General features: G+C 44.9%; 1 protein-coding gene across 3 annotated transcripts in view; it reads left to right on the top strand.

Moving 5' to 3' along the window:
* Positions 1–5544: 5544 nt before the first annotated feature.
* Positions 5545–27754, top strand: part of CACNG7 (calcium voltage-gated channel auxiliary subunit gamma 7) — a 200517-nt gene continuing 178307 nt past the window's right edge. Inside the window, exon 1 of one of the 3 annotated variants that reach the window (XM_073656295.1) lies at positions 5545–6268. The gene's annotated coding sequence lies outside the window, so the exon portion shown is untranslated. Of the gene's footprint in view, positions 6269–7323; positions 7421–27754 lie in introns of those variants that run through there. The other 2 variants (XM_073656293.1, XM_073656294.1) reach the window with 2 other exon arrangements.

The following is a 27754-nucleotide window of genomic DNA, read 5'->3' as shown; positions in this document are numbered from 1 at the left end:
CCACTGTAAAATGTGGAATAATGCATTGTCATCACTGCAGTGGTCTCACGTGACCACGTGGCCACAGTTCTGATCGTCTCTCTTTGAGCGGTTTATTTTGGTCAGAACTGTGGGTGTATACTTTTCTCAGGCTATAAAGCTGTCATTTTATGATTGGGAAGCGTTATAGTTGGTTGAAAGTATGCGATCACAGAAATGACTGAAATATACCAGATGTACATTTTGGTAAAAGTTTGTGAAAGGTTCTCTTTAAAAGTAGTCTACCACCTCAAAATGCAAACTAAACTACTTACACAACTATATAGATGACGTAGCCCCTATATAAATCATACCTGTAATATATAGTAGATTTCAGCGTTTTAGTGGCTGAAAAAAAGCATTTTAGTTTATGTGCAGATGAGGGTGTTTTGGTATACCCTTGGTGTGGCCAATGGCTCAGTGCACCATTATGCACACATACTTTACATTCTGAACACTTCCTCTTATCTTGATTGACAGCACTAGCTTGCTCAGAGCATGTGCTGCATCAGCTTATGCCACGGCACACTGACACTGAAGTAGTCTAGGGGCTCTCACACAGTGTCAGTGCAGGTGTGCACACAGCATGGGTGTAGGCACACTCTCATCCCAGTGTAGCAGGCAAGTGATTTTCTGCCGTGGTCACGTATCAGTATATCATTACTAAACATGCTGTAAATCTTTGCTGTACATACTACATATGCAGTCAGTCAGTGACCTAAACAATGTAATCACTGCTACCAAGTAAACCAAGTTTGGGGTTTAAATGGGTAAGCAATAGTGTTGGGCGAGCATGCTGGACACTGCTCGATACTCGATAGAGCATTGCCGAGTATCACGTGGTACTCGAGTGCTCAGCCGGACGTAGAGATAGAGAGAAAAATAATTTTTCCATCCTCCAGAAAATGCACAAGTTTGCCATTCAGTTAAATTATTTTGATAGTCCTACGTGCTCGGTTCGAATATCGAGCACTTGAGCATTTTAGTGCTCAATAAACACTAGTAAGCAATATGTTTCTTATTTCTCGTCCACTCCACAATCTGCCCATTTTCTCTTGATTAATGACAATGTGGCACCCCAGGGGTCTGGTTTCCACAGTAACGGCAATGTTATGTCTGAGAGCAGGTGGGAGGTCTCTTGGTCAGGAATCCTATGCATGCCACACCTCCTGCCCAGTCCTGGGAGGGGAAGAACTTCCCCTGTATAAACCTGGGGCTGAGGCAGGGTTAGAGAGTGGAGAGGGAGAGTTCAGCCAGGAGGGCTGACAGGGAGCTGTGGCTCCGGCTGGGCCCAGCTCCTGGGCCATGCCAGAAGTAGAGAAGAGAAGCAGCATAGGAAGAAACAACAGGAGCTCTGTGGGAGCAGTGTTACAAAGAGTCAGGGGCTGGCAGCTGCAGAGCTCGCCCTGACTGAGAAGATTTCTTACCCGACCCGGAGTCCGAGGCTGTGGGGACTAACTCCTACCCAGCAGCAGAATCCGTCCGGCAGGGGATTTCAGGTCCTCTGGCCAAGAAACCCGAAGGCACGGTCACACGCATGGGACCAGCACCGCCGTCGTGGAGCGGAAGCTACTAGAAGGCCCCGAGTCACCGGCCATACGGGTGAGCACCACACGGTACACTCAGGGACGTGGGCTACTTATACCCGCTTCTAGCAAGGTAGCCAGAAGAGTATCGTTAGTTTGGGAGGCCTACAACTCCGCCTGGCCAGGGGAGATCCCATCTGCTCAAGGACTGACCAGGCCCCAATCGCTAGCCAGTACTCCGGGAGGGTCTATCGTTGTCACCAGTAAAGACCCTGAACTACACCGTACCGTCTCTGAGTGGTTCCTGCTACCCCCATCATCCACATCGGCTGCCCTGAGGCCATACCCCTCCCGTTGGGGGTTATACTATCACGCTGCACAATCCTACCACCGGCCTCAGCGGTCTGCCCTGCAGCAGCAGCTCCTTCGCTGCATTCAACGGGTGGCGTAGTCGTCCAACATCTACCGCTAATACAACGCCACTTAGTCTGACTCCCTGGGCACGGACCGGGTCACCGCCACGAGACTACAACCCTCAACAGATCCGGCTCCGGGTAAGCTCCCGCGTGCGCAACGCAGCGCGACACAGGCCCAGGGGCGCGTCAACTTTTGGCGTAGTCGGCAGGATAACGTGCCCGCAACCACCGGGTACTGCGTGCCTGAAAAAGACTGTTCAAACTTACCTGTGGTGAAGATTCCCGCCATCCGGCGCCATCTTCCGCTTCCTTCCCGCCATCGGTGGAGTTTTCCCGCCATCCGGCGCCATCTTCAGCCTTCTTCCCGCCATACGTGGAGTTTTCCCGCCATTGGACGCCATCTTGAGGACGCCGCGCGGGAAGAAGAGGGGCGTGGACTCCGAAAGCGCGCGAGAACTGAAGCCCCGCCTCACGTCCGGACGTTGCGTAAGGTCCTGGAAGGAGTCCAGCAGACGCCGACGTCACAGGAGCGCGACGGAAGGTCCTCAACCCTGACGATCCACTGCGGAGCCGCGGCCTACGGAAGAGGATCATCGCAAGGTAGGCCACGGTCCACTAGGGGGGAGAAGGATGCCGGATACGCAGGAGAGCTTCACCGCTTCAACCCCCGCCAGCGCCACCGCTGTTGCGGTCATGCCTTTCACCATGCCCTATATCCCGGGGGCAGCCTGGCTACCCCAGTACTCAGGGGAGTCACATACCCTGCATGACTTTAGAGAAAAGCTGGATAGCCTCTTCCAGGTGTACCCCCTCACAGAGGAGCAAAAAGTGAACATCCTGGTGGCCCAATTAACCGGGGCAGCCCAAAGGGAGGTAAAGTCCTGGCCACCTGGGAGGAGGACTGTCGCAGAGATACTAACCCAGCTAACCGAGGAGGAGCTGCAGTACTACCAATACGAGGAAAGCCAAGAGGACCCGGACGGGTCTGAGGACTACCCTCAGGAGGGAGCACAAAGAGGACATAGCTACTGAAGGGAAGTAGCGTGAATAAAGAGCTGTAAATAGTTACCCGTAAGGGTACAAGGACTGCTGCTAATTAAAATATGGTCCCCGTTGGGATTAGTGAATTGTTCCTCATGTGCCCCTATCTTAAACCAGGCTGAGGACTGTGAGCAGCCATTCCTTATCCCCACTGGCCGAGGACTGAGAGCGGCCATATCCTGTAAATAATTATGTGTTTCTAGTAATTTATGGGAGTCTTTGGTGGATTTGCCGGGAATCCTTTGTACATAGTTGGAGCGTAACCCAGGACGGACTAAAGACTGTTAAGGACTCGGGGCAGGACAGACCCCTACCTGGTTACGTCTCCCTGTTTTGGTGAAATGGACACCTTGCTTTTCTTCAAAAACTGCACCCGGTTGCGGACACGCCGTAACCATCTTTATGTGTTTTTCTTATTGTATTATTATTGTTTATACCTTGTTATGTTTTTCTAAAAATATCTTTAGTCCCGGAGTACTAAATTTCACTAGGGGGGAATGTGGCACCCCAGGGGTCTGGTTTCCACAGTAACGGCAATGTTATGTCTGAGAGCAGGTGGGAGGTCTCTTGGTCAGGAATCCTATGCATGCCACACCTCCTGCCCAGTCCTGGGAGGGGAAGAACTTCCCCTGTATAAACCTGGGGCTGAGGCAGGGTTAGAGAGTGGAGAGGGAGAGTTCAGCCAGGAGGGCTGACAGGGAGCTGTGGCTCCGGCTGGGCCCAGCTCCTGGGCCATGCCAGAAGTAGAGAAGAGAAGCAGCATAGGAAGAAACAACAGGAGCTCTGTGGGAGCAGTGTTACAAAGAGTCAGGGGCTGGCAGCTGCAGAGCTCGCCCTGACTGAGAAGATTTCTTACCCGACCCGGAGTCCGAGGCTGTGGGGACTAACTCCTACCCAGCAGCAGAATCCGTCCGGCAGGGGATTTCAGGTCCTCTGGCCAAGAAACCCGAAGGCACGGTCACACGCATGGGACCAGCACCGCCGTCGTGGAGCGGAAGCTACTAGAAGGCCCCGAGTCACCGGCCATACGGGTGAGCACCACACGGTACACTCAGGGACGTGGGCTACTTATACCCGCTTCTAGCAAGGTAGCCAGAAGAGTATCGTTAGTTTGGGAGGCCTACAACTCCGCCTGGCCAGGGGAGATCCCATCTGCTCAAGGACTGACCAGGCCCCAATCGCTAGCCAGTACTCCGGGAGGGTCTATCGTTGTCACCAGTAAAGACCCTGAACTACACCGTACCGTCTCTGAGTGGTTCCTGCTACCCCCATCATCCACATCGGCTGCCCTGAGGCCATACCCCTCCCGTTGGGGGTTATACTATCACGCTGCACAATCCTACCACCGGCCTCAGCGGTCTGCCCTGCAGCAGCAGCTCCTTCGCTGCATTCAACGGGTGGCGTAGTCGTCCAACATCTACCGCTAATACAACGCCACTTAGTCTGACTCCCTGGGCACGGACCGGGTCACCGCCACGAGACTACAACCCTCAACAGATCCGGCTCCGGGTAAGCTCCCGCGTGCGCAACGCAGCGCGACACAGGCCCAGGGGCGCGTCAACAACTCCTTTAAACAATTCATTCCAGTCCACCCGTCCATGCTGTCAAACAATCACATTGTTGGAAAATGTCATCAGATCTGTTTCATACATAACTGAGAAGTGCGATGTGAATATTACACCGAATTCCCGCAATGAAATGTCAAAACTTGGCTTTGAACAATGTCAATTGCAACACACAGTAAACTAATTTTTTTGGACAGTCGCATACTGTAACTAGATGATTGCTTTCCTTTTCATTGTGTTTGTAAATATCCCTTTCTGAAGTTTGTCAACCTTTGTCCATTTCTATGGCATAACCTTCAAGAGACACTGCCCAGAGCTCTAATTCTAGCCCTAGCCAAGGTCACGCTAGTCCTTGTGACGAGGAGGAGTAACTAATACTCCACAGCTCGCTGCTGTTCTTCACTAGAGATGTCACATTATTATAAATTCTATATTTCTTATTATAAAGTGTCGGCCTAAACACACATACGACTGAAGCTGAATGGAGAAAAGGAGGTAACCTCTTTAGTTTTCACTGGGATTTACATACATATTTTTTTATTTTATATCTATGTTTTTTAGCTGTAACAGATTCTGAATAACAGTAGAACATGTAATAATTCATAGAGCTGTATGTAGAATATAGCTGCAGAATGACAATCACATATGCAGACGCTATCTAGTTGCTGATGCGACGACATCTCGGCTGTGTGCCTCGGCTGCTCCTATAGCAGCATTTTTGCAGCTTAGAAGTGTGTGATTCCCTGTGACCATTATTCCTCCTGTTTACTCAACACAGGCATAAGGGATTCTGGAATTTCTGCTGTAGAGCAGAAAAATGTACATTACACTGAGAAGTCCCCAGTTAGTGCAGATTTCCACTGCAGTCCTCATGGGTGGCAGGTGTGACCAGTAAACCTCAATGCAGAGGCATAGAGTAGTGAAGGGGAAAAACTCTGCTGTCTCTTTAAGAGAGCTCCCTCTGACATCACACTGATGGAGAAAAAAAGGGAGGAGGGGAGAGGGGAATTGTGAATTCTTGGCCACTCAAAGGAGAGAGAGAGAGAGTGCTCCTGAAAAGCTATGTAGAGGAAAGACAATGGGGACCTCAGGATAGACCAAGGCTCCTAAGTGATCTCTTCCAAGCTATGGATGCTTCTCTCATCACTGCAGTATCCATCCTCAGCCCTTATCTCCACTGACCAAGAAGATCCAGGATCTCCTCTTCCTGAGACAAAGATGATCATGAAATGATTTTCTCCTTTTATTTTTTAATTAACACTCTTTGTATTTTGATTGCACGCAGGATGAGAATCTCCCTCCCCCAGCTCCAGAAAGGTCCCCTTCACTCCTCTTTCTTGCACAAATGACTTTACAGTACCCAGACTTTGACAAGCTGCAATAGTCAGTTCCCATCCCCTCCCCCCATCCGAGATCCAGATCCATACCTACACCAATACATATATACTTAGATGAATCCTCTTCGCTACACGTACATCTTCCGAGAAGATGACTCAGATCTAGAAAAATAATAAACCTGGCTGCAGCCGAAAGACTTTTTTCCTAAAGAAAGCCAAGTCATTTGAAGATATTTTTTCACATAAAAGAAGAATAAAAAAAAAAATCTATTTCTTCCCCTAAAACTAGGAATGTTATTTTCAAGATTTGCAATAAGTATGCAGAGGCTTAGAGAAGACTGCAGCTCATAAACCCAGTGGATAAGGTGAGCATCATGTTTATGTCCTAGTTTATAATAATATCCTTAATCTTTCCCTTTATGCCACGGTTAACTCTTTCGGTCCAGTGTGCGGTAAGCTCGGAACCTTGACCGTGACCCCTGAGAGTAAGAAATGATATCCCTGATTGCTTGACCTGTGTTCTGTCTTCTGATCTGCTCTTATTTGACAGCTTGCTCTGCTGCATGCAAGTATGCACCTGCATAATATGGGGGGTTTCTATGCTCGGATGCAGGGGATGTCTGGCTACCAGTGTGTGATATGTTGTAGCATGGTATGTGCTGATGTGTGGAGTGGAATAAATGCTGCTTTGACTAATGTGGGATGGATCCCTGTATACTATGTAATTATCCATGGAAATGTTGGCATTGGTTGTGCGGCTTTTTAATAGAATGGTAAAGGTATTTCAGCTCAGGAAAGCCACAATCTTGTTTATTAGGTCTGCAGCTCTTCGGGGGCTGCTGGAATTTATGATCCTTGATACATTCTGTACACTAAGCCATTGCTGTGACTTTTTAATTTACAACTGTGGTTAAATCATCTGATGACACACAGTCCAGTACATTGTACATTCATCATAAGCAAAAAGAAAAAGCCCAAATGTTTGTAACTATAGAGGAGTGCGTACAAATATTTACTGTGTATTGTGAACATTGTATCTCCTGCAGCGATAAATATGCATTTCATTGCCTAATGACTACTGAGCACCCAGGAGTGCCTACTGGAACCTAATACAATTGTGATTGCACCTAGATTTCCATGAAGAACCCTCCTTTTTATATTATAGTCGGGATGCTTTATGCTACTGGATTTTTTTTTTTCATTGGGGTGGAACAGATGTAAAAAAGAAAGTGTGGGAATGAGCAATTATATCGAATGAGACATACCGGTAATTATTATTTTTTGGTTTATGGTTAGGAAGGAGCAGTGAACGAAGATAAAGAATATGGTAGCCCAAGCGAGTAAAGGATGCTAGGGGTAAACGCTTGAAAAAGCTATGTAATAACCTCAAGTATCTTTATTATTTCTGATACTTCAAGGGTTAGGGGCAAGAAGTGGAAAAGGGAGGGACTGCAGCAGCCTTCTGAAAAAAAAAAGCTGATTCAATTCTCTTTGGATGGCAGGCTTTTGGCTGGAAGGTAGGTTGGAGCGAGATGTGTGATCTGCAGGTAGAGGCTGAGGCTTTACTGCAGAGGATTAGAGGAAATGGGGAAGTCTTTGCTGTATGAAGGGAGTTAAGAACCATGTAGTAATCAGGACAAAGGGTCTCTCGGTTATTTTAGTCTGATACCGCTGCATAGGAAAATGAGACAGCATCACTGCATCTTTCATAGGGCAATGGGAAAATTCATTCTAAGTTTGATCCGCATCAGTTTTTTTCCCTTTTAAGTGAACATGTCTTTTTTTTTGTTTTTATTTTAATTATCTACTAGCACGGCTTGATGGTCGCAAACTAGTATTATCAATTTTTTGTTTTCGTTTGCATACACATATATCAAACACCCCCCAGAGAAAAATATCATCTTGATTTGGTCTTTAATTTTTGCGGTATGTTTTAGAATGTTTGTTACATATTCTGAGTATTCCTGTAATATCTTGCTACATGGTTTTCTTTTCACACAGTTTTTGACGGGATGTGAATGATTACATTTAGTAAACAAAAATGGTGCCCAATCCTTCGCCAACCCGTTCACAGTCAGGCATGTGTTAACAACTGTTTACGAGGTCCATATCACGATAATCATTTCATCTCCGTCACTTTGTTGCAAAGTTGTAGAACAAAAGTTCTAGGTCTTTTTTTCTTGATGTCTACTGCTTGTTTTGACAAAACTATCAATGTACTTGTCCTTCTCTTTTTAATACTCAGGGCACTTAGACCTATTCTAATCTATAGACATTAATAAAATGCATTGCTTGTGGGGGTAAACTGAGGACGAAGGGTAGATGAAAGGGGTAGATTTTTCTGTGGTTACTCATTATAGGTGATGGGAAAAGGCAAGAGATTAAAAACAAGTTTCTAAGCAAAAAATTAGATTACAAATTGAAGAGCAAAGTTACCCATCGGAAGCTTCCTGACCTTATGTTCCAGTAAAGTTCCATAGAATGTTTCAAAGTAAACTTTTTCACACTCTGTCAGTGCTTCTCAAACTATGAGGCTGGCCCCACCAGGGAGGCGACAGCGAGTTATTGATGAGGCGCGGAAGGGGTAGCCGTTTTCATACGAGTGATCATATGCTGCAAAGTTCTTTCTAGGTTTGCAGCAATATTTAGTTTAGTACTTATTTTACACTTATTGTAATGTTATTGTAGGTTTAGGAGACAAAGAAAGTAACATTGAGAGATAATTTTAATTATTGTATGAACTTGGGTGTATGGGTGGACGGCAAACACCAATTTAGTGATCAATGCCAGGCAGCTGCTTCCAAGACAATGCATTAAAAGAGGCATAAATGCTCATGACGAGAACATAGTTTTACCTCTATACAAGTCACTAGTGTGGCCAAACTTAGAATACTGTGTATAATTTTGATTTTCAGTGTATAAGAAGGATATGGCTGATCTAGAGCGGATGCAGAAAGGAGGAACCAAGGTTATTAAGCGAATGGGTGACTGCAGAACCAGGACAGGTTATCAAACTTGGGGTTATTCAGGTTGGAAAAACAAAGGCTTAGGGGCGATCTTGTTACAATGTACAAATATATGAGGGGACCGAACAGAAATCTTTCTAATGATCTTTTTACACCTAGACCTGTGACAGGAACAAGGGGCCATCTTCTATCTCTAAAGGAAGGAAGGTTTAATCATAATCATAGTGGCAGATTCTTTACTGTAAGAGCAGTGAGATTATGGATCTCTCTGCCACATGACAATGTAATGGTTGATTCACTACTAAAATTCAAGAAAGGTCTGGATGCCTTTCTTGATAAATATAATATTACAGGTTGTGAGTGCTGGATTCTATGATGGGACATTGATCCAGTGAACTGGTCTGATGGCGTATGTGTAGTCGGGAAGGAATTATCTCCTAATATGGATCTATTAGTGTCTGCCCCATGGGGTTTTCGCCTTCCTCTGGATTATAGTGTTAGGCTATAGGTAGAACTCAATGGACTTAAGTCTATCTCCAACCTTTAAAACTATGAAACTATAAAACTATGGCTTCCACTACAGATGACGAGGCCCAGGCACCTACCTACTATAGGTCTGTCTGGTAAGACTCGGGAATTGTCTGACATTGTCTAATGTGAGCCCAGTAGAAGAATATTTAAGAAGTCTTGCTCTAAAAAACCCTTCACCAAGCTAAAGGGATTGCATCGAGGGGTTTAGTCATTTTTTGTTTTCCTGAAAACAGAAAAAATATAAAAATATAAAATATAAGAAATATTAAAAAAAATATTTTACCTTATTATTTCCTCATCGCTCCAGGTTCAAAGCTTCCCAGTCCCCCATTACATTAGTTTCTAATCACTAACTGATTGGATGCATTGGTCACATGGCTAAAAGACACATAACCAGCTTCCTCTTGCCTGTCCATGTGATCTTAACAGATGGTGACAATAAGATATGTGGATAATTATTAAATTACTATATCCATTGAATATATCCATACTGCAAAAGTGGGATTGTCTTTTGGGCATCACCTCACTAATTGTGAGTCTTAGTATGAGATAAAATACCATTGTGAAAAAAAAGTAAAGCTGGGTTTTATTGTGTTATAATGTGAACTGTTCTTTTACAGCTACAGTATATGGCATAATATATGTGCACATAGACTACCCTCCGGATAAGACATTTTTGCAATGTAAGTTCAACAAGAGGTAAATGCATAATGTGTAAAACTAGCATGAATTACTACAATGAATGATCATGGAATTTGGATTAGACAATACTGTAAATCATACCATTAGGATGGATATATAGATTATAATATATATATTGTGGTAGCGTGGCTTGCTTGGCTGTACACTGAGGTAGACACGGAACACTGTCTCTTTAAGGTTCGGATAGGTTTATTAAAAATGTCATCAACCAACTTTGAGTTCATTAAGTAAATACAGCCCATTCAGCATAATGGCAAAGCAATATAAAAGATACAGCACTGTATATTGGCCGGGGTCCAGCCACTCAGGGTTAACAATAGCACACAGTCCAGGTTAGCACAAAAAATACAAGTTCCTCTCTCTCAGGAGCTAGCTTCTCCATACACTGAACAACACCTGAGTCAAAAGGCTGGCTATTTATAGCCCAGACCACACCCTGGGGTGGAGATGTGAATGGCCTCCCACCCGCACTATAGCCATTCACAAAAAAACATGGCCTTTTAAATATGGCTGATTAACCCTCTCTGCGCATACCATGCAGGAGAAGACTTCCAGGTTTCACATCACTGAAGCTAATATCCTCAGTGAAACATATCTCCCATCCAGCACTCTGCCAGTGCCTTTGTCACAACATATACAGTGAAGCAAATAATTATTTGATCCCTTGCTGTTTTTGTAAGTTTGCCCACTGACAAAGACATGAACAGTCTATAATTTTAAGGGTAGGTTAACTTTAACATTGAGAGATAGAATATCCCAAAAAAATGAAGAAAATCACATTGTATGAATTAGGTACATTTATTTGCATTTTGCAGTGAGAAATAAATATTTGATCCCCTACAAACCATTATGAGTTCTGGCTCCTACAGACCAGTTAGACGCTTCTAATCAACTCGTTACCTACATTAAAGACAGCTGTCTAACATAGTCACTTGTATAAAAGATTCCTGTCCACAGACTCAATCAGTCAGCCTCTAACCTCTACAACATGGGCAAGACCAAAGAGCTTTCTAAGGATGTCAGGGACAAGATCATAGACCTGCACAAAGCTGGGCTACAAAACCATAAGTAAGACGCTTGGGTGAGAAGGAGAGAACTGTTGGTGCAATAGTAAGAAAATGGAAGAAATGCAAAATGACTGTCAATCGACATCGATCTGGGGCACCATGCAAAATCTCACCTTGTGGGGTATCCTTGATCATGAGGAAGTTGAGAGATCAGCCTAAAAATATACAGGGAGAACTTGTTAATGATCTCAAGGCAGCTGGGAACACAGTCACCAAGAAAACCATTGGTAACACATTACGCCTTAAAGGTTTAAAATCCTGCAGTGCCCGCAAAGTCCCCCTGCTGAAGAAGGCACATCTGCAGGCCCATCTGAAGTTTGCCACTGAACACCTGGATGATTCTATGAGTTATTGGGAGAAGGTGCCTTGGTCAGATGAGACAAAAATTGAGCTCTTTGGTATTAACTCAACTCGCCATGTTTGGAGGAAGATAAATGCTGCCCATGACCCAAAGAACATCATCCCCGCTGTCAAGCAGGGAGGTGGAAACATTATGTTTTGGGGGTGTTTCTCTGCTAAAGGCACAGGACTACTTCACCGCATCAATGGGAGAATGGATGGAGCCATGTACCGTAAAATCCTGAGTGATAACCTCCTTCCCTCCGCCAGGACATTAAAAATGGGTCGTGGCTGGGTCTTCCAGCAAGACAATGACCCAAAACATACAGCCAAGGCAACAAAGGAGTGGCTCAAAAAGATGAAGGTCATGGAGTGGCCTAGCCAGTCTCCAGACCTTAATCCCAAAGAAAACTTATGGAGGGAGTTGAAGCTCCAAGTTGCCAAGCGACATACTCAAAATCTGAATGATTTAGTGATGATCTGCAAAGAGGAGTGTACCAAAATTCCTCCTGAAATGTGCTCAACCCTCAACATCAAAAACATATGACTGCTGTGCTTGCCAACAAGGGTTTTGACACCAAGTATTAAGTGTTGTTTGCCAGAGGGATCAAATACTTATTTCACACTGCAAAAGTGCAAAAAAAATTATCTTATTTATACAATGTGATTTTCTTGATTTTTCTTGTGAAATATTTTATTTCTCAAGGTTAAAATTAACCTACCCTTAAAATTATAGACTGTTCATGTCTTTGTCATTGGACAAACGTACAAAAACAGCAAGGGATCAAATAATTATTTGCTTCGCTGTATATATTTTATATAACACGATCGATTGTACATTCATTTTGGATTTTATAGAAGCACTCCTCCCATCAAAGTTTTTATCATAGTAATATATTGCAATCATCATATTATATAGCACTCTGTACTTACAATTGCTCATTTTACCCTTCTACCGAGTTATTTCTACTCTTTTTCATTAGGTCTATGACCTCATGTGATTAAAACCTGACTAGATGAATCTTTCTAAGCTTTATGTAGAAAAAGGAAGTCTTCTTTTCCTGCATAAGTAATCATTAGAACTACAATTCTACCTCACTACAAAGTCCCTGGCATCCCAGCTCCACATCCTTTTCATCTCCTGACCCAGCTGCTCTACTTCTCCACTACTCCACCCTGCCACTGTCAGAACTCTGCACTGAGGTAAAATTGTAGTTCTAATGATTACTCATGAAGGGAAAAGAGACTTCCTGTGTCTACATAGAGCTTGGAAGGAATCATCTAGTCAAGTGTTAATCACATGATGTCATAGATCTAATGAAAAAGAGAAGAATTAACTAGATAGAAGGGTAAAACGAGCAATTGTATGTGCACAGTGCTATATAATATGATGACTTCAATATATTAAGAGGATAAAAACTTTAATGTGAGAGCTTCTTTAACTTTTAGAATTACAATAACTAAATTCTATTACTTTTTGTGATATTACATTTAGATTAAAAAATGTCAATCACGGTTTTATTTGGCCAACACAGTCATTGACCAATACTATCTAAAGGCAATTTTAGCATTATATATGTCATATTTTTATGACACTGAAATTATCCTATAAATTATATTTCTTCAAGCTTTTCCATTTTTCATATTTTCAGAACTGATAAATGATAATGCTTCTCATAGTGGGAAAATGTATACAGGGCTTTGAGTAAGCAGCTAAAGCACATGTTGCAGAAAAAATAAATAAAGTAAAGGTAGTCATTTCAAAGGACAAACAGTAGACAAACTTGATAGAAATACATATGTATATCTATATATATATGTATATATATATATACAGTACAGACCAAAAGTTTGGACATACCTCATTTAAAGATTTTTCTGTATTTTCATGACTATGAAAATTGTACATTCACACTGAAGGCTTCAAAACTATGAATTAACACATGTGGAATTATATACTTAACAAAAAAGTGTGAAACAACTGAAAATATGTCTTATATTCTAGGTTCTTCAAAGTAGCCACCTTTTGCTTTGATGACTGCTTTGCACACTCTTGGCATTCTCTTGATGAGCTTCAAGAGGTAGTCACCGGAAATGGTCTTCCAACAATCTTGAAGGAGTTCCCAGAGATGCTTAGCACTTGCTGGCCCTTTTGCCTTCACTCTGCGGTCCAGCTCACCCCAAACCATCTCGATTGGGTTCAGGTCAGGTGACTGTGGAGGCCAGGTTATCTGGCGTAGCACCCCATCACTCTCCTTCTTGGTCAAATAGCCCTTACACAGCCTGGAGGTGTGTTTGGGGTCATTGTCCTGTTGAAAAATAAATGATGGTGCAACTAAACGCAAACCGGATGGAATAGCATGCCTCTGCAAGATGCTGTAGTAGCCATGCTGGTTCAGTATGCCTTCAATTTGGAATAAATCCCCAACAGTGTCACCAGCAAAGCACCCCCACACCATCACACCTCCTCCTCCATGCTTCACGGTGGGAACCAGACATGTAGAGTAAATCCGTTCACCTTTTCTGCGTCGCACAAAGATACGGTGGTTGGTACCAAAGATCTCAAATTTGGACTCCTCAGACCAAAGCACAGATTTCCACTGATATAATGTCCATTCCTTGTGTTCTTTAGCCCAAACAAGTCTCTTCTGCTTGTTGCCTGTCCTTAGAAGTGGTTTCCTAGCAGGTATTTTACCATGAAGGCCTGCTGCACAAAGTCTCCTCTTAACAGTTGTTGAAGAGATGTGTGGCATTGACCTGGTCTCTAATCTGAGCTGCTGTTAACCTACGATTTCTGAGGCTGATGACTTGAATAAACTTATCCTCAGAAGCAGAGGTGACTCTTGGTCTTCCTTTCCTGGGGCGGTCCTCATGTGAGCAAGTTTCTTTGTAGCGCTTGATGGTTTTTGCAACTGCACTTGGGGACACTTTCAAAGTTTTCCCAATTTTTTGGACTGACTGACCTTCATTTCTTAAAGTAATGATGGCCACTCATTTTTCTTTAGTTAGAATTTGTGTTATGGAAAGAAAAAAGCAGCTAACAGTCTATTCAGTAGGACTATCAGCTGTGTATCCACCTGACTTCTGCACAACACAACTGATGGTCCCAACCCCATTTATAAGGCAAGAAATCCCACTTACTAAACCTGACAGGGCACACCTGTGAAGTGAAAACCATTCCGGTCACTACCTCTTGAAGCTCATCAAGAGAATGCCAAGAGTGTGCAAAGCAGTCATCAAAGCAAAAGGTGGCTACTTTGAAGAACCTAGAATATAAGACATATTTTCAGTTGTTTCACGCATTTTTGTTAAGTATATAATTCCACATGTGTTAATTCATAGTTTTGATGCCTTCAGTGTGAATGTACAATTTTCATAGTCATGAAAATACAGAAAAATCTTTAAATGAGAAGGTGTGTCCAAACTTTTGGTCTGTACTGTGTATATATATCTATATATAGATATATATATATATACAGTATATATATAAATATATATATATATATATATATTTATATGTATGTATGGATACAGTGGGGAAAAAAAGTATTTAGTCAGCCACCAATTGTGCAAGTTCTCCCACTTAAAAAGATGAGAGAAGCCTGTAATTGACATCATAGATAGACCTCAACTATGAGATACAAAGCGAGAAAACAAATCCTGAAAATCACATTGTTTGATTTGGAAAGAATTTTTTTTCAAATTTTGGTGGAAAATAAGTATTTGGTCAATTACAAACAAGCAAGATTTCTTGCTCTCACAGACCTGTAACTTCTTCTTTAAGAGGCTCCTCTGTCCTCCACTCATTACCTTTAGTACTGGCACCTGTTTGAACTTGTTATCAGTATAAAACACAACTGTCCGCAACCTCAAACAGTCACACTCCAAACTCCACTATGATGAAGACCAAAGAGCTGTCGAAGAACACCAGAAACAAAATTATATCCCTGCATGAGGCTGGAAAGACTGAATCTGCAATAGGCAAGCAGCTTGGTGTGAAGAAATCAACTGTGGGAAGAATAATTAGAAAATGGAAGACATAAAAGACCACTGATAATCTCCCTCAATCTGGGGCTCCACACAAGATTTCATCCCGTGGGGTCAAAATGAGCTCAAGAACGGTGAGCAAAAATCCCAGAACCACATGGGAGGACCTAGTGAATCACCTGCAGAGAGCTGGGACCAACGTTACACAGGCTACCATCAGTAACACACTACGCCGCCAGGGACTCAAATCCTGCAGTGCCAGACGTGTCCCCATGCTTAAGCCAATACATGTCTGGGCCCATCTGAAGTTTGCTTAGAGAGCATTTGGATGATCCAGAAGAGTATTGGGAGAATGTCATATGGTCAGATGAAACCAAAGTAGAACTGTTTGGTAGAAACACAACTCGGCGTGTTTGGAGGAGAAAGAATGCTGAGTTGCATCCAAAGAACACCATACCTACTGTGAAGCATGGGGGTGGCAAAATCATGCTTTGGGGCTGTTTCTCTCCCAAGAGATCAGGACGACTGATCCATGTACATGAAAGAATGAATGGGGCCATGTATCGTGAGATTTTGAGTGCAAACCTCCTTCCATCAGCAAGGGCATTGAAGATGAAACGTGGCTGGGTCTTTCAGCATGACAATGATCCCAAGCACAATGCCAGGGCAATGAAGGAGTGGCTTTGTAAAATGCATTTCAAGGTCTTGGAGTGGCCTAGCCAGTCTCCAGATCTAAACCCTATAGAAAACCTTTGGAGGGAGTTGAAAGTCTGTGTTGCCCAGCGACAGCCCCAAAACATTACTGCTCTAGAGGAGATCTGCATGGAGGAATGGGTCAACAAACCAACAACAGTGTGTGCCAACCTTGAGAAGACTTACAGAAAATGTTTGACCTCTGTCATTGCCAACAAAGGATATATAACAAAGTATTGAGATTAACTTTTCTAATTGACCAAATTCCCAAATCAGACAATGTAATTTTCAGGATTTGTTTTATCATTTTGTCTCTCATAGTTGAGGTCTACCTATGATGTTAATTACAGGGCTCTCTCATCTTTTTAAGTTGGAGAAATTGCACAATTGGTGGCTGACTAAATACTTTCTTCCCCATTGTATATAAATATATACTGTATATACAGTACAGACCGAAAATTTGGACACACCTCATTTAAAGATTTTTCTGTATTTTCATGACTATGAAAATTGTACATTCACACTGAAGGCATCAAAACTATGAATTAACACATGTGGAATTATATACTTAACAAAAAGGTGTGAAACAACTGAAAATATGTCTTATATTCTAGGTTACTCAAAGTAGCCACCTTTTGCTTTGATGACTGCTTTGCACACTCTTGGCATTCTCTTGATGAGCTTCAAGAGGTAGTCACTAGTGTTGAGCGAGCACTAAAATGCTCGGGTGCTCGAAGCTCGGGCCGAGCTCACCGTGATACTCAGGTGCTCGACCCGAGCAATGAGCCCAATGTTAGTCTATGGGAGACCTGAGCATTTTTCCGGCGGCACCCCCGGCAGTCTGTAGAAAGCCTAAAAAGTGCCCAAAACAATAGTGACAGTGTTCAAATGACATGGGGACAGCATGGGCATCGCCCCTGGAAGCATTTCTGACCCCCAGGTAACTGCTGTCAACAACGTGGTCAGAGGTATTAAGCCACTTTTACGGGCTCACAATAAAAAGTTCAAAAACAAAACTGAAACGGTTTTCTTGTGAAATATGTTAAGGAACTTCCTTTCCAGGGTAAAGACTTGTGTATAAGGTAAAATAAATGACCAAAAACAAAAGTACTCCTCCACACCTTGGGCTATGTTCACAAGTAGCATTTTTTATGCGTTTTTGCACTTTTGTATTGCTTTCAACCGTGACAAATGCATTTACCGGGAAATGTCATTTTAACATTTTACAATCTTATCTGGCCATGTGCTGTGTGACACATGCATACAGTGCTGAAAATACATGGGAACAGCATGGGGAAGACCCCTGGAAGCATCTCTGACACCCAGGTCACTGCCTAAAAGTGTGCCCATCAGAAGTGATCCTTGCCGCATCAGAAGATGCAGACTTGCAACTATCCCCGTGCAAGTCCTTGTCCCAGGGCAGTGTTCAGTTGTACCTCCCCCATTCCTTACAATGCAAGCGCAAGTATGCAGCCTGCCACCCACCCACACCAAGACTGCAATACCATACTGCTAGCTTGCTTGCACTTGAAATTGGGCCTTTTAGGCATGTAGAGGCAGTCGCCGGCTACCATGTCATGGCTGCGTCGGCGGCCTGGTATCCATACTCAGTCCCCAGGCGCCCGGCGGCCGGGTGTCCACGCTCGGTCCCCAGTCGTCAGGGGGTGGCCGGGTGTCCATACTCGGTCCCCAGTCGCCCCGCGGCCGGGTGCCCATACACGGTCCCCAGCCGCCTGGGAGCAGCCGGGTGTCCATAAGCGGTCCCCAGCCGCCCCTATTTCTCCTGGGAACTTTCCCCACACTTTTCTTAGCCTGACCTGCTTTAGGGCAGCATTGGACGAGCCCACCAGAGAACCAGACTCCTCCGGTGGGCCCTGGCTTCTCCATCAGGGGAGTTGAGAGTGCCAAGGTGAGGAGCATGATGATGATGATAGAAGTTAGCATCTGCTTTGTTTTCTTGGAATGCAAGCGTAAGTGTGCAACCTGCCACCCACCCACCCCCAGGCTGCAATACCATACTGCTAGCTTGCTTGCACTTGAAATTGGGCCTTTTAGGCATGTAGAGGCAGACGCCGGCCACCATGTCATGGCTGCGTCGGCGGCCTGGTATCCATACTCAGTCCCCAGCCGCCTGGCGGCCGGGTGTCCACGCTCGGTCCCCAGCTGCCAGGGGGTGGCCGGGTGTCCATGCTCGGTCCCCAACCGCCCCGCGGCCGGGTGTCGATAAGAGGTTCCCAGCCTCCCCTATTTGAAGGACAGCCTAACCACAAACACGTGGACAAGTGAATGTGGCCAGGGATGGTCCATCTGACTGACGCCTTCACACTGGGTTAATATTGTGGAAGTCGGGACACAGTTGGACTCTGGAATGCAACACGTCCTCCAGACATAGAGGATTGCGGGTCCTGGGTCAATCAGGCTTCAATACAAAGTTCAGAAGGTAGACAGCAGCAGTGGTCGGCCTCCCACACAACAAGTAAATTAATCATGATCATGAGGCCATCCATCTCCTTAGCTTTCTGTTCCTTGGAATGCAAGCACATGTATTTAGTAGCGGCAAGGACTGAGGTGGTCAGCGTTTTGGTGCATATCCTACCTCCTCCGAGGATTGCTGGAAGTTTTACTGCTACTATCCCAGTTCTATGACTCCCGTTAAAACAAAGCTTCAGGTGATGAATGAAGGATGAGGTGGTGGGAAAGGAGAAAGAGCAGGAGGAACAGGGACCATTCACATCAATATCAGGCCAGTCAACCACACATGTCTTGTAGGATATGTTTCTGTACCAAAAGGAGCGATTTGGCTACACAGTTATAGGGTATACAGTGAGTGCAATGCCTACCAAAAATTTCGAGGCACTCCAATGCCCGTTGGAAGTGACATGGAGGTCAGAGGGCCTTAACTAAACTGTTTTTTCCATCTATAGCAACTGGGTCTCCTGTACACTGTTGGCCTAACCAGTGAATGGAAGGCTTTCCAAAAATTTTGAGGAACTGCAATGCCCCATGAAACAGACGTGGATTACAGCATACTAAAAACCTTCTACCCATTATTGGGGAGTGGGTCTACCTTAGTGTTCGCCTATGCATTGAAAAGCAATAGCCGACTAAAATTAGGAGGAAATCCAATGCCCGTTGGAAGAGTCGTGGAGGTTAGAGTTAATTAAAAACAACATTTCGATGCCCCTTGGAAGAGCTGTGGAGGTCGCAGTAGCTTAACAAGACGGTTTTAATGCCCCTTGGAAGAATGGTGGAGGTCGCAGTAGCTTAGCAAGATGGTTTTAATGCCCCTTGGAAGAGACGTGGAGGTCGAAGTAGCTTAACAAGATGGTTTTAATGCCACTTGGAAGAATGGTGGAGGTCGCAGTAGCTTAACAATATGGTTTTATTGCCCCTTGGAAGAATGGTGGAGGTCGCAGTGGAATAAAAAGATGGTTTTTATGCCCCTTTGAAGAGACATGGAGGTCGCAGTAGCTTAACAAGACGGTTTTAATGCCCCTTGGAAAAGTGGTGGAGGTCGCAGTTGCTCAACAAGACGGTTTTAATGCCCCTTGGAATAATGGTGGAGGTCGCAGTAGCTTAACAAGACGGTTTTAATGCCCCTTGGAAGAGTGTTGGAGGTTTCAGTAGCTTAACAAGATGGTTTTAATGCCCCTTGGAAGAGACGTGGAGGTCACAGTAGCTTAACAAAACGGTTTTAATGCCACTTGGAAGAATGGTGGAGGTCGCAGTGGAATAAAAAGACAATATCAATGCCCCTTGGAAAAGGGGTGGAGGTCGCAGTAGCTTAACAAGACAGTTTTAATGCCCCTTGGAAGAGACGTGGAGGTCGCAGAAGCTAACAAGATGGTTTTAATGCCCCTTACAAGAGCCTTGCAGAACAGCATATTAAAAACATTATTCCCATTAATGGGAGTGGGTCTCCCATAGTCTTTGCCTATGCCTTCCAAGCAAAGCTGCCAAAAATTATACAACCCTTGTTCATTTTGATAAGGGTCAGCTTGTCAGCATTGTCAGTTTACAGGCAAGTGTGCTTATCAGTTATAATTCCCCCAGTGGCGCTAAAAACACCCTCCGATAACACGCTAGCGGCAGGGCAGGCTTGGACCTTCAAGGCATACATAGCGAGTTCATTCCAAGTGTCCAGCTTGGATACCCAATAATTAAAAGGCACAGAGGAATCACGGAGGATGCTGGTACGGTCGGCAAGGTACTCCCTCACCATCTTTTGAAGCTTTCCACTCCTTGTGAGAGTACCCCCGCCTCAGGGCCTCTAAGCTGGGTGGGTCTCAGAAAACTGTCCTAGAATGTTGACGGTGTTCCCCTGCCTCTGCTGGATTGGAGTTGCGACTCTCTCACCTGTACGCCTTGGTTGGTCAACGAACTGTGACCTCTGCCACTAGCATATTCAGATGGGAATATTTTTAACTGCTCTGCAGCAAGGGCCTTCTGGTACTGCCACATTTTTGTAGACTTCTCCACCTCAGGAATAAGAGAGTGAAAGTTCTCCTTGTAGCGGGGGTCTAAAAGTGTCACCAACCAGTAATGACTGTCACCCAACATTTTGACAACGCGAGGGTCACGGTTAGGGCAGCGTAACATAAAGTCAGCCATGCGTGCCAGACTGGTAATGGGCAAGACTTCCGTGGCCTCACAAAGATAACAACTGACCATGCTCTCCTCCTCCTCCTCCTCTCCCTCATTATCCCCCAATGCACGTTGGGATGAGATGAGGCTGGACTGTGTGTAATCGCCCATTACGGCTTCTTGATCCATCTCATCATACTCTGGCTGCAATGCCTCCTCTTTAATTCTCTGCAGAGAGTGTTGCAAAAGACAGACAAGTGGGATGCTGGCACTAATGATGGCATCATCGCCACTCACCATCTTGGTGGACTCCTCAAAGTTTGTCAGGATGGTACATATGTCAGACATCCAGGTCCACTCCTGAGGTCTTATGTGTGGAGTCTGACCTGAATATCGACGGCCTTGTTGCAGCTGGTACTCCACAACTGCTCTCTTCTGCTCACAAATTCTTTGCAACATGTGGAGGGTAGAGTTCCAACATGTGGGGACATCACACCCCAGTCGGTGTGCCGGAAGCTGCAAACGCTGCTGCAACACAGCAAGGGTGGCGGAAGCTGTAGCCGACTTGTGAAAATGAGCTGACAGGCAACGTACTTTGACGAGCAGATCTGGCAACTTCGGGGTACGATTTAAGAAACCGGTGAACCACGAGATTAAGCACATGAGCCAGGCATGTTACGTGTGTGATCTCGCCTCGCCTCAGAGCCGCCACCAGGGTATGGCCATTGTCACACACGACCATGCCTGAATGTAGGTTCAGCGGTCTCAGCCACAGATCTGCCTGCTCTTTCACAGCTGTCTACAACTCACAAGCAGTGTGAGGTTTATCACCCAAGCTGAAGAGTTTCAAAACAGCCTGTTGCCGCTTGGCTGAGGCAGTACTGCAGTGCTTCCAGCTTGTAACTGATGTGGTGATATCTGAAATGGAGGCTGAACTTGAGGAGGAGAAGGAGGATGATGCGCAGGAGCTGTACACTGTGGCGGCAACTCTGACTGACATAGGGCCCGCAATCGTCGGTGTGGGGATGATATATTACGTCCCAAGGTCCGACTGGGTCCTGGCTTCCACTATGTTTACCCAATGTGCCGTCAGGGAGATGTACCATCCCTGGCCACAAGCACTTGTCCACGTGTCCATTGTCACGTGGACTCTCCCAGTAACTGCGTTGTTGAGGGCACGGCAGATGTTTTGGGACACGTGCTTGTGTAGTGCGGGGATGGCACACCGGGCAAAATAGTGTCGGCTGGGGACCGAGTACCGAGGGATGGCCATCGCCATAAGGTTGCGGAAGGATCCCGTCTCCACCAGCCTAAAAGACAGCATTTCCAATGCAAGCAGTCGTGAAATGTACAAATTTAGGACTGTAGCCTGTGGGGCGTTGGCTGCGAATTTGTGCTTTCGATCAACGCTCTGGGATATGGACAATTGAGCGCTGCGGTGGGACGTGAACGTGGACGTTGATGCTGTTTCTTGAGAAACTGCCATAACAAGTGAAGACTGAGAGGAGGGGGCATCTTTGCATGCAGTATGGACAGGGGATTGCCTTGCATGCACAACAGGGGGTTCTATTACACGCACAACAGCGGAAGAAGCAGTGGTGACACCTGCTGACACTGGTCGTGGACCCTGGGGTTTGCCCCACAAAGTCGGGTGCTTTGCTGCCATGTGCCTGATCATGCTGGTGGTGGTCAGGCTGGTAGTTTTGTCACCCCTGCTGATGCTGACATGGCAGGTGGTACAAATGGCCTTTTTGTGGTTATCAGCAGAGTCTTTAAAAAAATTCCAGACTCTGGAAGACCTACCGGTTGTACTGGCAACGTCCCTCGTGTTGGTGTTACGGGGAACTGTTGCCCGCCTTCTGTGTGCGGCCACCACACTGATTCTTCCTGACTGTTGGGGTACTCTGCCTCCCTCCCCCTGTGTGCTGCTGGCCTCGCTCTGCGTGTCCTCCTGCCACGTTGGGTCAGTTACTAGATCATCCACCACCTCCTCCTCTTCCACTTGCACACCACGATCCTCCTCCTCACTTCGTGGCAATTGTGTCTCGTCATCGTCCACCTCTTGTGACAAATTGCCAGCGTCGACTTCCTGTGGCCGTGGCTGTTCAAATATTTGGGCATCGCTTCATGGGATCTCCTCTTCCACCACTTCAAGCGGAGCAGGCGAGGGGCACAAATATGGAAATGGACCAGTGAACAGCTCTTCAGAGTGTCCAAGTGTGGGATCAGTTGCTGTCTGACGACACTCGGCATGGTGGGAGGAAGGAGCATCAGGGTGAGGAGGAGTATGTTTCACTCTCGTAGCCCTGCCCTGGGAAGATGGGGGGATACTCGGGGCCGGGTCCTATGGAAGGTGGGGTGCAGCCATGGCCTGGACCCGTCCCGTGCCCAAGGCCGTCACATTAAAAAGGATGGAAGCTAACAGCGTTGAGTGGTTGCTATCGACTACGCCACCTGTGGTACCTGGTGAAGGCCACCAGCGCTGCAGCAGTCCTCCCAGGCAGGATGTTTTAGCAGCCAATGTTGATACTACTCCCCACAGGCGGAGCAGGGCCTCAGGGCAGAGGAGAAGGATGGAGGGAGTCATAGTGTAGGGTGTCTGGTGCTGTGCGGTGTGGTGCAGAAATAACAAGTCCGGAGGCCATAGGGGTCGACTCTCAGGGTTGTTTACTCACGGTGGAGAGTGCAGCTGCAAGGCTTCTCCCTGCTCCTCACGGAGTTCTGCGGTCACCAGGGATGGGGGTCTGACAACCTCCGAGTAATTCGAGTGCTCAATCAGGACCCTGCACCTGAGTGTTCCTAGACATCAGACTGAGTCCTCTCCTGTCTGTGTGTGTAAATATGCCGGGTCTCCCTCTGGACTAAGCTCAGAAACAGGGTACGGGTGGCAGCTCCACTCCTTCCATTACCCGGTGGGATCCTCAGGGCCTGCCAGGCTTCCCTGACTAGGACGTGGAGTAGCAAAGTCAGGTGTCGGGGGCCGGTACCCCTCTTGCAGCCAGAATCCCTCTGACTATATCATATTAGCGAGGACAGGTGGCGTATACCACTCTGTCTGCATCCCCCTGGGATCCTTTTGCAGCGGAGCTACACTCCTAAGCTCCGGGCCTTCTTGGTCATGGTCCTTTACCGGGTTGAGACATATGTTAACTCGAACCTGCCCCTCGACCGAAGGCCAGGTCCACACAGGATCCACGTTCAGGGAGGGAGATCACAATCAAAGAACCACGAACCAAGATGGCTGTATATTAAATATGAAATATTAAGTGTAAACTAAATGTGAGTCCTCCACCCTCACCCACTACATGGTTCCCCCTATCTTTTGGTTCCCCAGTCTCCCAATTCCCAGTAGGGGCAGCACCTAGTGCCTAATAGCCCCCTCTGGTGGGAGAAGTGTAGTGTTGGATGTGGAGGTGAGGTCCTGATCATTGCACAGTACTTACCTCGAAGGAGGGATACCACACCCCATTAAAGAGGTGCAGCATCCCTGTGGCGGTCGAACCTGATGAGTTCACATTACTGCTGTTGTAGTGTGCTTCCCTAGTAATTCGGTCAAGAAGTGGGAGCGAGAAGATGTGGCTGTTGGTTGTGGCACATTTTCACCTTGGCCACGGCCCCTCCTCCACACGCACCATCACCAGAATGTCCAGTTCCATGTCCCTTGCCACGCGCAACTTTGAGTTGCTCAAAAATTTTGTGTCACTTCAAAGTTTTTTTTTGCTAAAATTCTGGTAAAGACCCACTTTTATGAATCGGGGTCACAGTGTTAGACTTAAGATTGTCTTCTATTGTCATAGTTTTCCCCTTTATGACACACCTTATGTGCTTGTAAGAATTAATAAAGTAAGATGAAGTAAGAGACAGTCATAATGTTTGCCCTCCTTTCCTGTGAATATAAAACAGCCAAGTCAATTAGCTTCATTATTGTTACATAAAGATGATCTGCTACTACAAAGTTTGGGTGTCAGAAAAACAAATATACAATGTTTTTCAATCAACGTGACAGGGAGGTTTTATGCCAATCAGCTACCCTTGTAAACCAATTTATGATGGTCGCCATTTTTTGACGTGGACCAATAATAATACCACATTTGTATTTATGTGTGATGCCCAATTTTTTGTTGTTTCAACATTAGTTACATGGACTGCTGTTTGCTGTGAATAATTGACATTAAACATCTAAACTATGAATCATCAGGTGGCTCATAAGTTAGGCTTATGTCCCATTTACACTGGTCAATTTCAGGCCAGGAAAGGGCACCAATCAACTATATTCAAGTTGTGCAGTGCTCACTTACAGGCCTGTATACCCAGGCCAATGAACAAAGAGCGGGACAGATCATTGTTGGACTAACCCACCAGCGGACCATAGAATCCTCCTATGGGCCCTTGCTCATCCTTGTGTTCTATTCCATGCAATGGAAAATGCAGTAATGAAGGCTCCACGTACTAAACATTGGGGCCTTCCTGTGTGTACTGCTTCTGCTTGCATTGGGTCAAAGGAGGGTGAGAGAAAACTGACAGCAGGAGTAGACTTCAGAGCTCAAACAGAAGATCTACCCTCCTCCTCTAATTGATTACATTAATCACTTGCCTTTTTATGTACCATAGGTTGGTGGGATGCAACCTGTGGGCGACACCTATATCCACACTTTTTCATATGCTATGCAATTTTTTGGGGCCGGCTCACTTAGTTGCACATAGAAATAGACACAGGAACACTGTGTTTTTAAATCTTCTGTGGTTTATTAAGAGCACTACATAAACCACGGCAAAACAAATGCGGCTTTCCCGGCCTAACAGGAAAAACAAAACATAACATATTGTTGTTACGGATAATCACCCACTTCAGGAACAAACAACCCTAGGTTTAGCTTGTCTTCACATGCTCCAGAGATTGAGTCTCCAGGCCCACCCCACACCAAATGCTCTAAAAGGTTGGGATTTTATCCTCTGACCTCCTCCCTTTCCACAGGTGTTAAACACGCTAGCACTAAACATGACTGATTAACCTTTGCTTTCTTCGTGTGCTGAACCCTTTTTTCCTATGTTTAATTACTGGAGCTAACAATCTTAGTGCTACATATTTCCAGTACTTTACCAGTGACTTTGTCACAATATATATACTGTATGTATGTATATATATATATATATATATATATACAGTTATATGAAAAAGTTTGGGCACCCCTATTAATCTTAAGCTTAATGTTTTATAAAAATTGGTGTTTTTGCAACAGCTATTTCAGTTTGACATATGTAATAACTGTTGGACACAGTAATGTTTCTGCCTTGAAATGAGGTTTATTGTACTAACAGAAAATGTGCAATCTGCATTCAAACAAAATTTAACAGGTGCATAAGTATGGACACCCTTATCATTTTCTTGTTTTAAACACCCCTACCTACTTTTTACTGACTTTTTTTGGTTTTGTAACCTCATTGAGCTTTGAACTTCATAGCCAGGTGTATGCAATCATGAGAAAAGCTACTTAAAGTGGCCACTTGCAAGTTGTTCTCCTGTTTGAATCTCCTCTGAAGAGTGGCATCATGGGCTCCTCAAAACAACTGTCAAATGATCTGAAAACAAAGATTATTCAACATAGTTGTTCAGGGGAAGGATACAAAAAGCTGTCTCAGAGATTTAACCTGTCAGTTTCCACTGTGAGGAACATAGTAAGGAAATGGAAGAACACAGGGACAGTTCTTGTTAAGGCCAGAAGTGGCAGGCCAAGAAAAACATCAGAAAGGCAGAGAAGAAGAATGGTGAGATCAGTCAAGGACAATCCTCAGACCACCTCCAGAGAGCTGCAGCATCAACTTGCTGCAGATGGTGTCACTGTGCATCGGTCAACTATACAACGCATTTTGCACAAGGAGAAGCTGTATGGGAGAGTGATGCGAAAGAAGCACGCCACAAACAGAGTCGGCTGAGGTATGCAAAAGCACATTTGGAGAAGCCAATTTCTTTTTGGAAGAAGGTCCTGTGGACTGATGAAACCAAGATTGAGTTGTTAAGTCATACAAAAAGGCGTTATGCATGGCGGCAAAAAAACACAGCATTCCAAGAAAAACACTTGCTACCCACAGTAAAATTTGGTGGAGGTTCCATCATGCTTTGGGGCTGTGTGGCCAATGCCGGCACCGGGAATCTTGTTAAAGTTGAGGGACGCATGGATTCCACTCAGTATCAGCAGATTCTTGACAATAATGTTCAAGAATCAGTGATAAAGTTGAAGTTACGCAGGGGATGGATCTTTCAGCAAGACAATGATCCAAAACTCCGCTCCAAATCTACTCAGGCATTCATGCAGAGGAACAATTACAATGTTCTGGAATGGCCATCCCAGTCCCCAGACCTGAATATCATTGAACATCTGTGGGATCATTTGAAGAGGGCTGTCCATGCTCAGCGACCATCAAACTTAACTGAACTGGAATTGTTTTGTAAAGAGGAATGGTCAAAAATACCTTCATCCAGGATCCAGGAACTCATTAAAAGCTACAGGAAGCGACTAGAGGCTGTTATTTTTGCAAAAGGAGGATCTACTAAATATTAATGTCACTTTTCTGGTGAGGTGCCCATACTTATGCACCTGTCAAATTTTGTTTGAATGCAGATTGCACATTTTCTGTTAGTACAATTAACCTCATTTCAAGGCAGAAACATTACTGTGTCCAACAGTTATTACATATATCAAACTGAAATAGCTGTTGCAAAAACACCAATTTTTATAAAACATTAAGCTTAAGATTAATAGGGGTGCCCAAACTTTTTCATATAACTGTATGTATATATATATATTGTATATATATATATATGTATATATATATATATATATATATATATATATAAATTCCTGAAAAGTAAAAATGCTTCAACAATTGAAACTTTTATAGTTTATTTTTATCAAACTGACAAAATGCAAAGTGTATGAACAAAAGAGAAATCTAATATTTAGTGTTACATCCCTTTGCCTTA

The sequence above is a fragment of the Phyllobates terribilis genome, unplaced genomic scaffold (assembly GCF_046119375.1).
Source record: "Phyllobates terribilis strain yellow unplaced genomic scaffold, ASM4611937v1 Scaffold_12__6_contigs__length_324123572, whole genome shotgun sequence".
NCBI classification, from domain to species: domain Eukaryota; kingdom Metazoa; phylum Chordata; class Amphibia; order Anura; family Dendrobatidae; genus Phyllobates; species Phyllobates terribilis.
Note: the sequence above shows the minus strand (reverse complement) of the source record. Positions and strands in the feature narration are given on the sequence as shown.